The sequence below is a fragment of the Balaenoptera physalus genome (assembly GCF_965194825.1).
Source record: "Balaenoptera physalus genome assembly, chromosome: 2".
In the NCBI taxonomy this organism is placed as follows: domain Eukaryota; kingdom Metazoa; phylum Chordata; class Mammalia; order Artiodactyla; family Balaenopteridae; genus Balaenoptera; species Balaenoptera physalus.
In genome coordinates this window covers 41,233,663-41,251,571 of record NC_138883.1, presented here as the reverse complement: position 1 = coordinate 41,251,571, position 17,909 = coordinate 41,233,663, and the positions used below count along the sequence as shown (strand labels likewise).

General features: G+C 39.0%; 1 protein-coding gene across 2 annotated transcripts in view; it reads left to right on the top strand.

Annotated features, from left to right (window-relative positions):
- The first annotated feature begins 1,900 nt into the window (after positions 1–1,900).
- PPM1A (protein phosphatase, Mg2+/Mn2+ dependent 1A) overlaps positions 1,901–17,909 on the top strand; it is a 39,644-nt gene continuing 23,635 nt past the window's right edge. Inside the window, exon 1 of one of the 2 annotated variants that reach the window (XM_082450462.1) lies at positions 1,901–2,338. The gene's annotated coding sequence lies outside the window, so the exon portion shown is untranslated. The remainder of the gene's footprint in view (positions 2,339–17,909) is intronic. The other variant, XM_082450461.1, reaches the window with a different exon arrangement.

The window sequence follows — 17,909 nt, the reverse complement described above, 5'->3', positions numbered from 1 at the left end:
AACTTCTCTTTGGTCCTCAGACAACTTTTCTGCCAAGCTCTTTCCCACAACAGGCCCTTTGCCCACGCTGATCCTTCTGCCTGTAAAGCTCTCCCCTGATTCTTTGCAAAGCTGGCTCCTCATCCTTCAGCTTGAATGCTACCTTCTTAGAAAGGTCTTCTCTGTACACTTGTTTCAAGTCATCCCCCCAATCTATTTCCTTACTTATTTCCTTCACAGCACTGATCACAACCTGCAATTTCCTTGTTCATTTGTTTACTTCTTTGTCTATATCTCTCATTATAACATCAGCTCCTTGGGGGCTGGGACTTTGCCCATTGATGTCATTAACTACCCCCGGTATCCAGGGCACTCCAAATAGTGGTTGCCACATGGGCTATTCTATTTCAGAATGGTAATGAGTCTACTAGCATGCTAATCATGCTGCTATTTGTCCGAAATATTAAGGATTCCAATAAGGTAGAGTTTCAAAGATCTTTGATCTAATTTCCTTTTTTTTTTTTTTTGGCAAATGTGGGGAGAAGTAATTAGGAAATATGTCCTCAGATAATACTGGGGCCAAATGCATAAATGAACTTTATTTTTACTTTCTATACCTGGAAATGATCCATCTTCATCTTATGCTAAGAAATTCTAACCCCAAAGATATCGGGTAGAGTAATTTCGGTGTTCCTTGAAGAAGTGGCCTGCCAGTGATCATTAGGTGATATTGTTTCATACTGTTGTTAGATCCCAGGCCTAAAAGTGAAAGGAACAGAATCTTCCCAAAAAGACATGTTAAAAAAACTGGAGACAGCTTTTACAGCTTTAAAAGCAGCTAAATGTTTGCTAAATGACAAGAGACAGAATAAATAGGTTGCTTTTGATCTAAGAGTTGGAACAACAAAGTGGTTTTAGGAGATACAAAGTAGCAGTTGTTCTTTTTAAAGTACCTGCCTCTAATAATACAGTATTTGGTTTTTCTTTGTATATACCAGAGCATCTCTTTAAAACACGGATTTTTCTTTTAAACTTCCGTTCCTGCAAATGTGGTGTAGGTCGAATCCATGAACAGGTTAAGTCTCTGACAAGAGAGGGATAAAGCACCCCAGCCAATAGGAGACCTGGCTGGTGATGTACTGTTCCCCAGTTCTGATTCATTGGCCGCCTAGGGTTTGTCATTCTATCCGCTGCGGCGTCCGCAAACAGCGTGCGTCCGGCGTGGGGCCGGTTTTCCGTAGTCTAGCTAGCTAAACTGGATTTTGGCCGTCTGCACGTGCCGTTTCAATCAGGTTTAGCAGATCTCTAACTTTGAATAGAAGGAGCTGTTATGTTTTTGATTATCCTCCGGATTTTGAAAAATCCTTCGTTCCTTTAACCTCACTGGAGGTCGATGGAAGTCCCCAGTAGCAGAATCACGTGACTGTCTAACAAGTACAAATAAATACGATGTGAAACCCCATGAACTACAGACGGAAAACCTGCCAGAAACTCAGAGCATGTGCCTCGTGCGTGTATCGGCTGCACTAGCGTGTGGGTGGGTGGTAGTAGAGTGTGTGGGTTGTTGCCCTTAGGGACCGGAGGCGTGTGGCTGGGGCACCTCCGTTCCGATCCGGGATTCGGATGCTCCCTTCAGCTTGGGCCTGAGGCCGGGGCCGCGAGGCGATTGCGGCGACACAAGCCGGGTAGGACAGTGACGTCATCTGCGTCCGCCCCTCCCCCGCTCGCCGGCCCGCGCTGCAGTTCCGGCCCAACGACATCCGGGTCTCTCCAGCTGCTCCACCGCGCCGCGGCTGTAGTTGGGGCTGAGCCGATGGGACGGGGCGGGGCGGGGCGGGGCGGGGCGGGGCGGGGCGGGGCGGGGCGGGGCGGGCGGAGGCGTGGGGGAGGGGCAGCACAACGCCGACGTGAGCGCGCCTGCGCGGGGACGCGCTCGAGGCGACGGCGGCGGCGCTAAGGGCGGGAGCGCGCGCGGGAGCGAGGGAGCAGTGGTCTCTGAGCCGGCCCGGCCCGCAGCTTCGGGTGCTCGGGCAGCTGCAGCTCGGGAACCGGTGGTTGGGGAGGGGGGGGTGGGGGGCGTCAGGCAGGTGGGGCGCGAAAGCTATGAATCTTCGGCTCTTCCTCGTCTTCCTCCGGGACCTGCTCTCCGCCTCCCGCTCCAACGCCCGGATGATCTGAGCCGCGAGGGCGCCGAGAGCCGGGGGCCCGGACGCAGCCCGGCTCCTCCCCTCCTCTGCCCCCTCCCCGGCCTGACCTGGCCGGCCGCCGCCGCGGTGACCCTCTTCCCGCCCCCTCCCCGGCCGCCGTCGCCGCCGCCGCCTCGGCGGACCAGGGACCTGCCTGCCCTCTGCTGCTCCGGGTAAGCGCGACGCTTGGGCCGAGGGCGGGCGGGCGGCGCGGGCCTGCGCGGCGGCGACCAGGCCTAGGGCCTGTAAACAAGCCGGGCGTCTGCCCGGGCGCTCCCGGGAGGAGACGCGACAACTCCACCCCCTGGCCCGGCCTCCTCCCCGGAGCCGGGCGGCGGGCGGCGAGGGGTTAACGCTCCGCGAGGGCGGCGGTGGGGAGGCGGGGGCGGGGTGTTTGTGGCGGCGGCGGCGCGGGGAGGGGGCGCGACCCTCCGGCCGTCGAGGCCGGGCGGGGTGTTTGTGGCGGCGGCGCGGGCGAGGGCCGCGGACCGGCCCGTCCCGAGAGCGGCCGGCGGAACTTTCCCCAAGCGGGGAGGGGGCGTCCGGCACCCGCACCCGCCCGGCCACCCTGGGCTCCAACCCCTGGAGGGAGGCCGGGAGAAAGAAGAGGGGAGGCCTCCTTTGGACCGGACTTGGCCGCGAAACACTAAATTCTGGAGAATTAGCTTCAGGTTTTATAGGGGGCGGAGCTGAGCGTGAGGCTCCTTCAGAACTCGTCAGTGATGCTTCCAATTCATTCATTATTAAGGCATCGAACGAATCCACCGAAGTAAATCGAACTGATTTCTTCTCCTCTTTTTAACCGTGTAAATTGTGTGGGTAAAAGTTGTTGATGTTAGAGTTTGGTTGAGATGTGGTTCTGTTCTGCTTGTACATTTTAAATACTTTCTTGAAGGACAGCTGGCTGTGGAGTGCCTCTACCAACCGCAGTTTTAGATACGTTTTGAAAATTTCATCCCCGGAGGTATTTTTTTCTCAAGCACCGCATGGTACTTAAAAATCCACAAAGGTCATACTTAAGTTGTCCAAGCCAAGAAATCTGTTCGCCGCCGCGCCCCTAACCCTAAATTTTCTGCTAATTGGTGTAATGAGCCGAATGCATTTTAAGTGATTGAAAGACCATGGGAGGTGTAAAAATCTATGGGAGGTAGTTATTATTTTCCCGGAGTAAATGATTTTGACATTACTGAAGGAAGTTAGGAATTAAAAAAAAAAAATTGTTCTGAGGAAGAAGGTTTAATCTTTTCAAATTTGCACACTGGAATTTTAAACACAATCACTTTTTAGGTGCACAGAGCTCTGAAGAGTCAGAGCGCTTATTTATTTTAACAGTGCTCTTCTGAGCCTTAGAGGTTCCAGAGCTCTCAGGAGTCCAGCAGGGCTTGCTCCCCAACTGCTCTTTTAACTCGAACAACTTCACTTTTACATTTTTATCTTTTTACATATTGGGCCTTTTCCAGAGTGTAGTTCTGTAACTCTACAGATTAGGAAACTGACTAGGGCAATAGTGACCCACCCCTCTGCCTATTTTATAAATATAGATGTTCCCTTTATCGATATAATGTTTTTTTTGCCAATAAATAATTTGAAGCCCAAAATAACATTCCTTGTTTGATGTTTTAGTTCTGTTCCTATGTGTAACTCACATATATCTGTTTAAACATTCAGTCATACAAGGCTGATTACTTTTAACCTGCAAGTTACAGCAATACCACCTGAAACTATAATGAGCTAGACATGGAAATTAAGACATTTTTGATTAGATATCACTAAATATTTTTCACATCAGTGAAAAATATACCTCTCCCATCAGTAATTATGGGAGAGGTATATTAAGACTGGTAAAGTTTGGCTAGCTACCTCAGTATATATTTGAGAAATAAAATGGTTGAATGCTTGAGTCATCAAAAATTCTTTTTATGTGATGTGTGTGTGTGTATTTTAACATATAATATAAAAGTGGTTTATATTTTAGTTTGAAGAGCAAAAGTGATGCCCATAATTACAATATAAACTGTTGAAGGGAACACTGCACTAGGAGACAATAATTGTTTGGTCATGGCTGTGCTCCAAAATAATCAGCAAAGCCAGAGGGGTAGATTATATTATCAAATGTACTGTCCAGTTGTTATATTTTTTTATTCTCAACATTGTCTATTTAATATGCTTTGACTAAATGCCTGTTATGTGCCAGGCACTTAGATGTTTCAGCATTCTGAAGCTGATTTTCTTTCTGGGTTGTCTCTTATTTAAAAGAATTTAAAGTTGTTGATTGTTATTTAGGAAAGATATTTCTGTAGGTAGCTTTTATTGATTTTTCTGTTGGGATTGAGAAGTCTAGAAAAACTCTTGGGAGGAAGGCAGATGGAGATTCCACAAGAGACAAAGGGTGGTTGAGACTACAGGTTTGAACAAGCACACGACCCTTGGTAATTTAATGTGGAGAGCATTTTAAGAACACATTGTTAAGGTTTTTCTGTCAGTTAAAGCTGGGTCTTGCTTATCTTGACTTGTTAATAAACCTTCATTTGAAAATTTGTTCTCTAATACCCAATTTTTTTCAAAGAAATTAATAGTACATCGTGTTGTCACATGGTAAATATTGCTAAGCAGTTAGTAAAAACCTACAGTCTTTGAATTTGTTCCCGTAACACCTAGACTGTTTATTATAGTGGCTAATAGCATGTGTAGCTGATTCTGGTTTAACTGTAAATGCTTATTTATTTAAAAATTTAAAACTAAAGGCTGACATATGTCCATAGGGAGCTTGTTATCCCTGAAATGCTCATGCATGAGAGCTGGATTAATTTCTTAAGATGTGAGGTTGTGATCATGTAGAAATAACTAATTATAAGGTGATAATTTCGATGATCCCCTGAATGACTGACTCTTGTCTGGGCACCTGACTCTGAGTGGTACTCTTGACTACTTTCCGTCCTTAATCAAATCAGAGGAAGGAGGCAGCCCTGTAAGAAAATCAGCGCAAGTGGTGTCCTATAAGTTAAACAAGATAAAACAAGGTGTGGCCCTGTGAAATATATGGACCTTGGGGGAAGGGAAAGGTGTTGTGAGGCAGCTAGGTAAAAGTCTGTGCCTTCCTGTACCCTGGGTAGTAACTTTATGCCAGAATATGTTCTGTCTTCCATCTCATATTACGTTGGTGACAAAATTTTAAAACTTGAGTTGCTTCATTTATTATTTCACTATTAGCCAGGAAATTCTCTGAATCTCCACCTGGGATTATTAACTACTCTTATATGAAAGTAACTTGGGTTAAATTATATCAAAATCAAAAGGTTGATTACCTGTATTTTTCTTCTTTTGTTCTTTCCAATGTCTAATGTGCTCCGTATTACACAAGTAACAGTTTTATATTTTATTGAGTCTCCAGAATATATTTCTTGATGATTTTGACCTTTGTATGTCCTAGCTATCTGTGTACTACCTAGATAAGCTCTTTACCTAGCTTTTCTTTTGCTGAGGCAGGTAGGAGGAGCTAGAGAAAGTAATTGAGAGAGGTGAGCTTCTGTATACCTTTATCTAAAATGTAATAGACTTTAGAATTTTTCTAAGAAACTGAGGGAAAGGTACTGGATGTTAATGTGTGTTAATAGATTGTTGATACTGTGTTTATAAAATTAGAGATGTTTTAAACATTCCTTGAGTAAATGTGATAAAGAAGGGAGTTTGAGTTTTTAATATAATTCTTAACATGTTTATCTGGATCCCATTGACTTAGTTTATGTAGTATTCATGTTTGGGATCTGGATTGAAAGTCACTAGATTTTTTTGTGGCTGATATGATTTGAATTAAAATTCTATGAAACCAAACTTCTTCTAGATACAAAAGAAAGTGAATAATAAAAGCCATAATTTATTGAAAATAAAGCATCAGCCTTTAATTTTCACCACAACCTTCTAAAGCATATGATGTTATCTCTGTGTTACAGATGAAGAAATGTAGGCTTAGAGCGTCTAGTAATGTGCCAGAATCAGATCTGTAAATACAAAATTATTTTCAAAATACTCCTGAGTAGACTTTCCCCAATTAGATTAGCCTTGTTGTTCCTAGGAGTCAAAATTTGAAAAGCTGAATGTTACACTTCTGATACAGATTCCTAGAATTAAAAGGAACCTTACAAATTTATGTAGTTAAGTCTTCCAATGCAAGATTCCCTTCTAAAACATTCAGTAAAGATTTAAGAAGTTAAAATCATTTTCTCATTCCCAAAGTTTCAGAAGTCAACAGAGATAAACAGTTTTATATGTTTAGCTATCATTGTTCAGATCGAGAAATTGAATCAATATTAATTCTCAAATGGTTGATATCTGTATTGAAGGACTTAAGGAAATGTTTCTGAGTACGTACAGTCAGTGGAGCCACATTGTAGGCTCCAGAGAACATGGTAAAACTTCCTAGTGGGGTGATCTTGGGCAAGCTACTTGATTTTTCTAAGCCTCAGTTTTCTTTATCTGTCAAATGGAAAAGCCTTTCTCATTAGGTAATCTTGAATATTAAATGAGATAATCATGTAAAGCACTTGACGTATTTTCTACTGTAAAGAAATACCAAATAAATGGTAGCTGCTATTATTGAGTATGTGAAATCTTGAGATACTTACGGGAATAGAAACTTAGTGAGTGTGAGAGGGTTGTCTTTCAGTATAGTTTTAGCAGTGAGCCTGGAAGACAAACTATAAGTCTTCGGATTGAGTAGAGACTTTAGAAGAGGTGCTAAAGGTTGTGGGCAGATAGAACTTGTATATGAGCAGACTAAAAGTTAAGAGGTAATGGAAAAGAAAGTTGAGTATGAGTAGATTTATTTGACTGTATGAAGCTGGAGAGAAGTCATTAGGTTAATGATTAGGTGGGAGTCGATGGTTAAATAGAGGATAAAGAGTAAGTAATAAAGCAAAGGTGAATGTTCAGACAAGAATGATCAGTAAACGAGGAAGGACACAGGTTGGTGTTTTGAAGAGGGGTTACGGTTCATGATTAGAAATGGTCAAGAAGATATTGCTACAGAAAAGATGCAAAAGAGAGTAAGAAAAATAAATTATTCTAATTAACTCAGTTCTTCTTGTGAAACAAATAAAAAAAGAAAATAGGGAGTCTTCATGAAAGGCATTAAGGCTTTGTATGTGGGTCCTGTTATATAAGGTTGAAAAATTGTACTGGAATATTTCAGGTCTTACTACCTCATACCCAAACCATGTTTTAACACTCCAACTGGTCTTTCCTACTAGCATCTTGTACTGCATCTCCCTCCTCCATCACATTATTTCTCTGCTCAGTATGTTTAGTGACTCCCTTTTGCCTCTAGAATAAAGCTTAGAATTCTTGGTTTGGCTTTGACACTTTCCATGATTCGACCTCAGGACTGATCTATTTCAACCAAACTGGTCCTCTTGCCATCTCTGGAGCACATCCTGAACTTTTCTCTCTCTCAGTGGGTCTTTGCTCATGCTAATTGATAGTTCAGAATTCTTGTTCCTCCTTCTCCAGCTTTTGTTTTCTTTTTTTATCAAAGCTCATTTCTATTATTTTCTCCCCCACAAAACCTTTCCTGATCACGAGAGTGTTTCATTTCTGTTCTCTCTGTACTTCTACAGCATTATGATTGTATTATTTGCATGGCTTTAATCATATACTTTACTGTTAAGCATTTGTGTTTTAAGTATAATTGTGTGTTCAATTTAATTATAAAATTCAGAAGGGGAAAGTACAATAACTTTACTGTACCCAAAGCCTGGCACAGTGCCTGTGGATAGTGGACATTCAGATATTTTGTAAGTATTAGGCAAAATCTACCTGAGAATGGGAGTGATTGCTGTAGCAGGTGGCGAAAGAACTTAAAAGCTTTCTGGTGGCAGATATTTCTGACTCTGTTCTTATATATTATTTTGGCTGAACCTGGATTTTTTTTTTTTTTTTTTTTTTTTTTTGGCCGCACCGCTTGGCTTGCAGGGTCTTAGTTCCCTCACAAGGGATTGAACCCGGGCCATGGCAGTGAAAGCACTGAGTCTTAACCACTGGACTGCCAGGGAACTCCCCCTGAACCTAGATTTTAAGTGTGAAGATTATACAAATCGGAAGGGTGGCAGAGCTGTTATGTTGGTATAGAAAATTATGTTGGCTGATTTTGGACCTAAGTATTTCATTTTAACTTCTTATGTTTTAGCTTTGAGGGTTAACAGGACATTCATAACCATCATGCATCTCTTTCCAGAGTTATATTTGCAAATATTATGAAGTAGGCATCATTTTAACAGAAAGGAATTGTGGAATCACAATAACTAGACAATGTATTATTTAAAAAAGGGAGATAACTATCAACTTTTTTTAAAATTAAATTTAATTTTTTTAAAGAGCAGATTTTTATTATCTATCTTACACATATTAGTGTATATATGTCAATCCCAATCTCCAAATTCATCCCACCACCACCCCCGCCCCGCCCCACACTTTCCCCTTGGTGTCCATATGTTTGTTCTCTACATCTGTGTCTCTATTTCTGCCTTGCAAACCGGTTCATCTGTACCATTTTTCTAGATTCCACATATATGCGTTAATATACGATATTTGTTTTTCTCTTTCTGACTTACTTCACTCTGTATGACAGTCTCTAGGTCCATCCACGTCTCTACAAATGACCCTATTTCGTTCCTTTTTATGGCTGAGTAATATTCCACTGTGTATATGTACCACATCTTCTTTATCCATTCGTTTGTCGATGGGCATTTAGGTTGCTTCCATGACCTGGCTATTGTAAATAGTGCTGCAATGAACATTGGGGTGCATGTGTCTTTTTGAATTATGGTTTTCTCTGGGTATATGCCTAGTAGTGGTATTGCTGGGTCATATGGTGGTTCTATTTTTAGTTTTTTAAGGAACCTTCATACTGTTCTCCATAGTGGCTGTATCAGTTTACATTCCCACCAACAGTGCAAGAGGGTTCCCTTTTCTCCACACCCTCTTCAGCATTTGTTTGTAGATTTTCTGATGCCCATTCTAACCGGTGTGAGGTGTACCTCATTGTAGTTTTGATTTGCATTTCTCTAATAATTAGTGATGTTGAGCAGCTTTTCATGTGCCTCTTGGCCATCTGTATGTCTTCTTTGGAGAAATGTCTATTTAGGTCTTCTGCCCATTTTTTGATTGGGTTGTTTGTGTTTTTAATATTGAGCAGCATGAGCTGTTTATGCATTTTGGAGATTAATCCTTTGTCCGTTGCTTCGTTTGCAAATATTTTCTCCCATTCTGAGGGCTGTAGTTTTGTCTTGTTTATAGTTTCCTTTGCTGTGCAAAAGCTTTTAAGTTTCATTAGATCCCATTTGTTTATTTTTGTTTTTATTTCCATTACTGTAGGAGGTGGGTCATAAAAGATCTTGCTGTGATTCATGTCAAAGAGTGTTCTTCCTGTGGTTTCCTCAAAGAGTTTTATAGTGTCCAGTCTTACATTTAGGTCTTTAATTCATTTTGAGTTTGTTTTTGTGCATGGTGTTAGGGAGTGTTCTAATTTCATTCTTTTACATGTAGCTGTCCAGTTTTCCCAGCACTCTTATTGAAGAGACTGTCTTTTCTCCATTGTATATCCTTGCTTCCTTTGTCATAGATTAGTTGACCATAGGTGCATGGGTTTCTGGGCTTTCTGTCCTGTTCCACTGATGTATATTTCTGGGTTGTTTTTTTTTTTGCCAGTACCATATTGTCTTGATTACTGTAGCTTTGTAGTATAGTCTGAAGTCAGGGAGTCTGATTCCTCCATCTCCTTTTTTTTCCATCAAGATCACTTTGGCTACTATCAACTTTTAATTTGAGTCAAATGTCTGATATATGAATAGTCTGTTTTCATATAAATTTCTAAGCCAAACTTTAAACCTTATCAAATTGTTATGTTATTTCTAGTATTTAGAAAATGCATAGTAAAATTTCCTTTATTCAATTTTTTGAATGGATAATTTTATATAGGCAGTCTGTGGCTGCTTAGATCCATTTATTGGAGTATGATACTAATGAGACCAGAATCATGAATTTGATTCTTTGTGTGGCTCTTAACTTTTTCTAGCCTTAACATTAGCTAGTAACAACGATAACTAACATTATTGACCACTTACATGCCAGGCATTATCATAGAAATTTTCAAGTACTAGCTCATTAAATCTTTATATCTATCTCTATGAGATAGATACTGTTATTACTTGTATCTTAAAAGATGAGGAAATTAAGACAGAGGTTAATTTTCACAGCTAGTAACAGAAGCCAAACACATGTCCTTGGACTTTTCAAAGTAATTATATATGTGGGTCACTGCAGTTTCATTGCTACTGCTATAAGTAACTCTTTTGGCGATTGTGATGGGTTAGGAAATCTTTGTATATGAATGGTGTGACTGCAGTTCCATTGTACCCAGAGAGTGACTCTTGTGATTGAGCTGCAGTCTGAGGTGGAAGTGTACATAAAGTCGAAAAGTACAGTATCACATGTCATGTCAGCTCCCTTTAGAACTTTTCACCAAGAAGAACCATTAAATTTTTTACTATAAAAAGCACGTAAGTTAAAGCTATAATACAACTAGTACTATAAACCGTACACAATTTTGTCTTATGGCTTATTTTATTCATGTTCACTTCTATGCCTCCCACTGACATAAATGATTTCATCAGTCCTTCATTCAAATGAAATTCTTAGTGAGTTTAGGAAGATAGTCTTAAACACAAGCTAATTGGTCTCACAATAGAGATTATACTATAAATGGAACATTTCAATATTAAGGTTTATTAAAAGTAAATTCCTTGAAAGCAGGGACCAGGTTTCATTTATTTTGAATAAGTGCTCAATATATGATTGTTTAATCTTTGTAGTCTCCCTGCTCATTTTCTGATAAACACATGACAAAGAAAATCGAATGTGAGCCAGAAGTACAGCATACTATGAGAGACCATAGGTCACAGATAATCTAGTTTAAATTTAGGCTGGTGCTTTGTATTCATCTGTGATATGACCGTCTCAGGAAAGGATATAGATAAACAGGTTTTTTGGTTGGTTGGTTGCTTTGTTTTGAGTCCTGCTGTATGTGGCTTAATTATTTTATTTAAAAATATGCTATTCAGGTACTGTTGTACTGCTTCAGAGAATAAGAACATAATTCATTACCAACTTTGAATGTCTTGACTTCTTAGCCCTGCTCCTTGTCTTTAGTATGAGTGGTAGAAAATTGTGTCATATTTCATATTATGTCTATAGGAGATACGCAGTTTGCTTACTTTGTTACCAAAATTTAGTAATGAAAATATTAACGATAAGGATAAGCAAGGAGTGGCTATGTATATATTTTTTGTTTTGTTTTACAAACAGAATTACAAAACTTACCAGACTTTATCTATTTATTTTTTTTTGGCTGTGTTGGGTCTTCGTTTCTGTGCGAGGGCTTTCTCTAGTTGTGGCAAGCGGGGGCCACTCTTCATCGCGGTGTGTGGGCCTCTCACTATCGCGGCCTCTCTTGTTGCGGAGCACAGGCTCCAGTCGCGCAGGCTCAGTAGTTGTGGCTTACGGGCCTAGTTGCTCCGCGGCATGTGGGGTCCTCCCAGACCAGGGCTCGAACCCGTGTCCGCTGCATTGGCAGGCAGATTCTCAACCACTGAGCCACCAGGGAAGCCCTTTACCAGACTTCAGAAAAACATTTTTGTAGTATTCCATCATACTTCAGAATATAAATAGGTAGTAAACACAATTTTCACTTTTCAAAAAGCAGTAGAATATCATCCTTGTTTGGATGTCAAGGGGCTGATCTTAGAAATGGCAGCTTTTGTGGTCAACCCACAGTTTAATCCTATATTACTCCATATCTGTCATCTTCATTTTCTCTCTATAAATGCTTCCTGATACTATAAGTACTTTAACAACTAGTCAACCATCTAGAGTGATCTTGTATGGTTTGCTACAGTCAGTAGAATCAGGAGCTCCTTAAGCGCAAATGGGATTGTTCATTTTATACAGTAAAACTCCCAGACTAAATTTAAGATATTTTTGTCTAAAATACATTGAAAGTAGATTCCTAGCTCCCAAAAATTACTCCTTTGGGTTTAAATTACCTTATACTTTGCTTCTCACATAGAAAAGACTTTTTAAAAAATGTACCCATTCATGAATGTTGAATGAATGAGCAGATGAATAAGTAAATAGCCCAGGGAAAGAGAATGTATAGGCTCTAACTTCTAGTCAAAACTACATGTTTTCTCTTTTGTCCCCTTCAACATATCTCATGTGGCACTTTTCAGTAATGATTGTGTATCTAATGATGTTGAGAAACTTTTAAAAGTCATTAGTGAACAGTAATCTGAAAATCAAGTTTTTGACTGGTAACCAGCTTTGCAGGGTTTGATATTTTAATATTAGAAATCAATTGTGTTAGTTCTGCAGAGATTTTTAAAAATTAGAATTATGTATTCTATAGAATAACAAAGTGGAAATGGTAGGATACAATTCAGCTTCTATGGGAATACCTTTTCCTAGGTAGAAAACAATTCCTAACTCTGTTGACAAGGGAGAAGTCATGATGATGTCCCATATATTAATCAAGTGTCGCTATGTACTAGGTACTTATGAACAGAAGATTCCTTCCCCCATGGATCTTAAAATCTAAACAGAGAGATAATTCACAGGGCCTTATGTGCTATGATAAGAGAAACGCAGGATTCTGTGAGCTCATGACTAATGGTAGATTTACTTCCCGAGACAGGGAACTGGGTAGGAGACGGGGTAGGGAGTTGAGAAATTCATTTTGGGCCACATCATTTGAGGTATGGCTAATCAAGTATAGGAGGTGGTTGGATATATATAGAGAGAGAGAGAAAGGTAGAATTTTCACTTTCAAAAAAACTCTTTTTTCTCTTACTTTCCAGCACCTTTTTCCATATACACGAAGCATCTCATAATGCAATTTATGGACTCAGTGAATTATTCTGTTTTGAAGAATGTTAGATTTTATGGACAGAAGTCTATCTTTTAAAGGCATATACTTTTTGGTCCTTTTTTCCAGCAGAGACATTATTCATACGTGTAAAATATTTAGAACCTTCACATGTTTTGTGTTTGAATGAACCTTTTACCATCTTAAATATTTAATAAGTTTTATTTTTCCCTTATTTCAACTTAAATATACAGGGTTATCAGCAAACACTTACAAATGCTCTCTGTGAGGGGTTTTGTTTTTTTTTTTAAGCAAAATTAAAAATGATGGATTGGCTGAAGAAATCAGTTATTGTTTTCTGGGTCAGTCAGAGTCTGAATCCTCAAATATGCAAGAATTAAAAAACAGCAAACTGGGAATTGAAACCACTTCTCAATATGTAGACTTCTCAATATGTATAAGTTATCCAAAACTGAGAAATTTGAAAAAGTTAACAGATGAAGCAAATTGAGATTGTGAATACCAGAACAGTCTTAGGAAACTTTAAAAACTAAATAGATCTATGCCATCTCAATCTTTTAATGTTTTGCTATTCTATAATGTTTAGTAAAAATAGGTCAGTATCTAATTTTATAGTCACTAGAACCCTCCAACTAAATTAAGGTTAGGTATTTTTCAGGCAATTGTGTACTTCTAAATTTTACTTTTAAAAATTGTGCAGTACATACTTTTGTAGCAATTAAAGAAGACTACCCTATGGAGTATGTGATTCAGATCACAGCACATGTCTAGAAGATGGTGATACATTAAAAAAATCATGAAACATGAAGGAAACATCAGAAGTGGCAAGCTCTGTCTCACACACACTTTGTGAAATTGAAACCGCTGCTAATATCTGTGTAAACTGACTATAGTTTGAGTACTAAATGACTTGTGTCATGGGCTTTATGGAAATACTATTCAGCATAAAAGAGCTTTATCTGACTTATTTTTGTTGGTTTGATTGGTTGACTTTGGTTTTTTGAAATTTCATTTTTAACGTTTTAATTTAGGGTATTATTTAACTCAGTAACAGTATTTTGCATTAGAATTCATGTGAGTGAAATTTGGTTTGTTGAAGGATGTTAAGTAAATATTTAATTGAAAGAGTGAAGTAAATATTTAGTTGAAGCTATAAGATGAAGAGATACTGAGCAGCTGAGAAATTTTCAGATAACTTTTTTTAATCTGAAAAAATTTTAATATAGTATTTTTCATGTTACTACAAATAATATATAGTCATCTTTTTAGACCTTTTATGCAAAATAAAATATAGATACAGAAAGCCATATAAAACCATAGTAATCTTTTAAAACGGCTTTATTAAGATATAACTAACAATAGCATGAAATTCACCCATATGAAGTTTACCACTCAGTAGTTTTCAGTGTATTAACAGAATTGTGCAACCATTACCACAATTTAATTTTAGAACATTTTCATCACACCCAAAAGAAACCTTGTTCTCATTAAGAGTCACTCGCCATTCTCTTCTCCCCTGTCCTTTGTCAACCACTCATCTACTTTCTGTCTCTGTAGGTTTGCCTTTTGGATATTTCATATAAATGGGATCCAAATAACTTTTTGATCAGTGATTTCTAGCCTCATAAACATCATGTATATCTCATGAGATAGCCAGCTATGAATAATTTAGCCTCCTTTTATAGCTTAAATAATGGCTGTTTCCTCCTGTGACCAGGAAAAATTATTTAGTAATTGGAAATACTATCCAAATTTAAACCAGGAATCAGGTTCTTCACTAGTAGTATAACTTCAAGGAATATGTAGTCCTCACCTCCAGTAGTGCTTTTGACTGTGGGTTGCTCAGTAGCCCCTCAGCTTTGTTGATGTAGTAGCCATTTCTCTCCTACCTCACAAACTCAGACTTGCATGAATTCACTGAAATATTTTCCTTGCCTGAACTCTGCCTTTTTACTCTCCCCTAAACACAAGAATGAGGAAGAATTAAAAGCAAGAAAGGGAAAACAGAAGAGATTGATTGCTCACACTGGGGAGGGACAAAGAGCAAGAATAGAAATGGTATAAATTTTCGAGGAGACTTAATTTGTGGGCAGAAGAATAATAAAACTTGGAGGTTGCTTAGAAGAGAGTAAGACCTAGAGGGAAGAAACAGAAGGCAAAAATGTTATAATATATTAGAAGATAAGAAGGAAAGTGAAATATAGAAAATTTTCAGTTCTGAATTTTAGTCATATGTCTGTGAAGCACAAATGATGAATCCATTTTCTGATGAGGTGTAATGCCCTTATTTTCTTTCCAAAAATTTGTAGGAATTTTGAAGCTGAACCATAGTCATGTTTCTTTTGGGTTATTTGAAGATCCTCAGGTTTGAACCTGTGCAGACTCAGAAACTCCTATCACCTTGGGATTATTCTTTAGAGAAATCCCAGAGAAAATAAAAATGGCACTGTGCCCCTGGGCTTTCTGAACTGGAGGGGCAGAATCCTATTCTGGGTGCTACCATATTGGGCTGCTTCAGAGTTCCAGAATTAGCCAGAGAATGGCACTAATTGAGAAATCGCTGCTGCCAGAGAAAATCTTGATTTGTTAGAAGTACCTTCTGGTTGGATTAGAATTGTTAGTGAGATTTTAGGGATACTCAGTAAAATTGCCCCCAGAGATCTTGAATCCCACGTCTAGCTTTTAAAGTCAGTAAAGTCCTATAATAAGCAAACTGGAATTTTGGGGGGAGGGGAGTGCACACTAATGGGAACTCTTAGTACCTATATTTGACCACTTGGATGATATGTTTAAAATCCGATATTCAGCTCCTTATCGGAAATATGCCTACAATGTTTTATATATACATTTTTAAGGAACAGCTGATGAAGATAGGTTACATTTTCTTTAGAACAACTGAGATTTATTATTTAACAGGTAAAATGTGTTATCTAATTTAAGTGAATGTTCTAAGTACTGGAAACCAAGTTTACAAAATATGTGTATAATTTGCTTTAATAACAAGCATTCCTTTATTTACAAAAGAACTCCTCTATATATAATCTATGACTGTTTATTAGATTATTTATATTGTAGAAAGAGAAGCTTAAGAGTACTTGTTGATTTGACTGACTATAAGATTGAGCTTTATTACAAGAATATTTAACCAGAGAAACCTGTGAAAATATTTTTGGTCTTGAGGAAGATTGGAGGAATGTTCTAGAGGAATGTTCTTGGCCCTGTGAACTGCAAACTCATGGACTATATAAGAAACTTCTATCTCTAACTAAATAAAGATGTGAAAATTTAAAGATTGCTATGATTTAAGTATATTTAGAAAATATGAGATACCAGAGGAGCATTTGTTAAATGAAATTAAGCCTCACTGTATAGTGTAAGGTACCATTATTTTGCTGGTGTCTTCTGAATCTTTCAGTGGAATAGATGTTGGTAATAGGGTCTAGAGAACTCTACAACTTCTGTGTTCCAGGGAGTTGACATGAACAGAGATTAGTTAGTATTTCCTGGGCTTCCAGGAGCACTGCAATGTCCAGGTCTTAAATTTCTTAGCGCCTACATCTGTGGACTGTTTATGCTACTTACTGTTGTTGGAGAATTTAGTTGTTGTTCTTTTTTTAAATTTTATTTATTTATTTATTTATTTATGGCTGTGTTGGGTCTTCGTTTCTGTGCGAGGGCTTTCTCTAGTTGCGGCAAGCGGGGGCCACTCTTCATCGCGGTGCGCGGGCCTCTCACTATCGCGGCCTCTCTTGTTGCGGAGCACAGGCTCCAGACGCACAGGCTCAGTAATTGTGGCTCACGGGCCTAGTTGCGCCGCGGCATGTGGGATCCTCCCAGACCAGGGCTCGAACCCGTGTCCCCTGCATTGGCAGGCGGATTCTCAACCACTGCGCCACCAGGGAAGCCCCTAGTTTTCTTTTTCACCTTCCTCTTTCTCTCATACTTTGGTTGTAGGTTTTTTGAAGTGAACGTAATTTTTTAAATTTCCTCAACTCAATGAGCTAATTTACTGCATTTATTTATAATCTGTTTAAGTCATTCTTTGAGTTTTTAATATCCACGATTTTTTTACTTTGATTTCTTTTTTAAATTTTATTGAAGTATAGTTGATTTACAATGTTGTGTTAATTTCTGCTATACAGCAAAGTGACTCAGTTGTACATATATATTTTTCATATTCTTTTCCATTATGGTTTATCAAAGGATATTGAATATAGTTCCCTGTGCTATACGGTAGGACCATGTTGTTTATCCATCCTATACATAATATTTTGCATCTGCTAATCCCAATCTCCCAATCCTTCCCAACCCCCACCCCACCTCCCCCTTGGCAGCCACAAGTCTGTTCTCTATGTCTGTGAGTCTGTTTCTGTTTCGTAGATATGTTCATGTCATATTTTAGATTCCATGTATAAGTGATACCATATGGTATTTGTCGTTCTCTTTCTGACTTTTCGCTTAGTATGATAATCTCTGGGTCCATCCATCTTTTGTAAACACATCCATGTTTGCAATAATGCAAATGGCATTCTTTTTAATGGCTGAGTAATATTCCATTGTATACAATATACCACATCTTCTTTATCCATTCATCTGTTGATGGACATTTAGGTTGTTTCCCTGTCTTGGCTATTGTAAATAGTGCTGCTATGAACACAGGGGTGCATGTATCTTTTCGAATTATAGTTTTGTCTGGGTATATGCCCAGGAGTGAAATTGCTGGATCATATGGCAACTCTATTTTTAGTTTTTTGAGGGACCTCCATACTGTTTTCCATAGTGGCTGCACCAATTTACATTTCCACCCAATT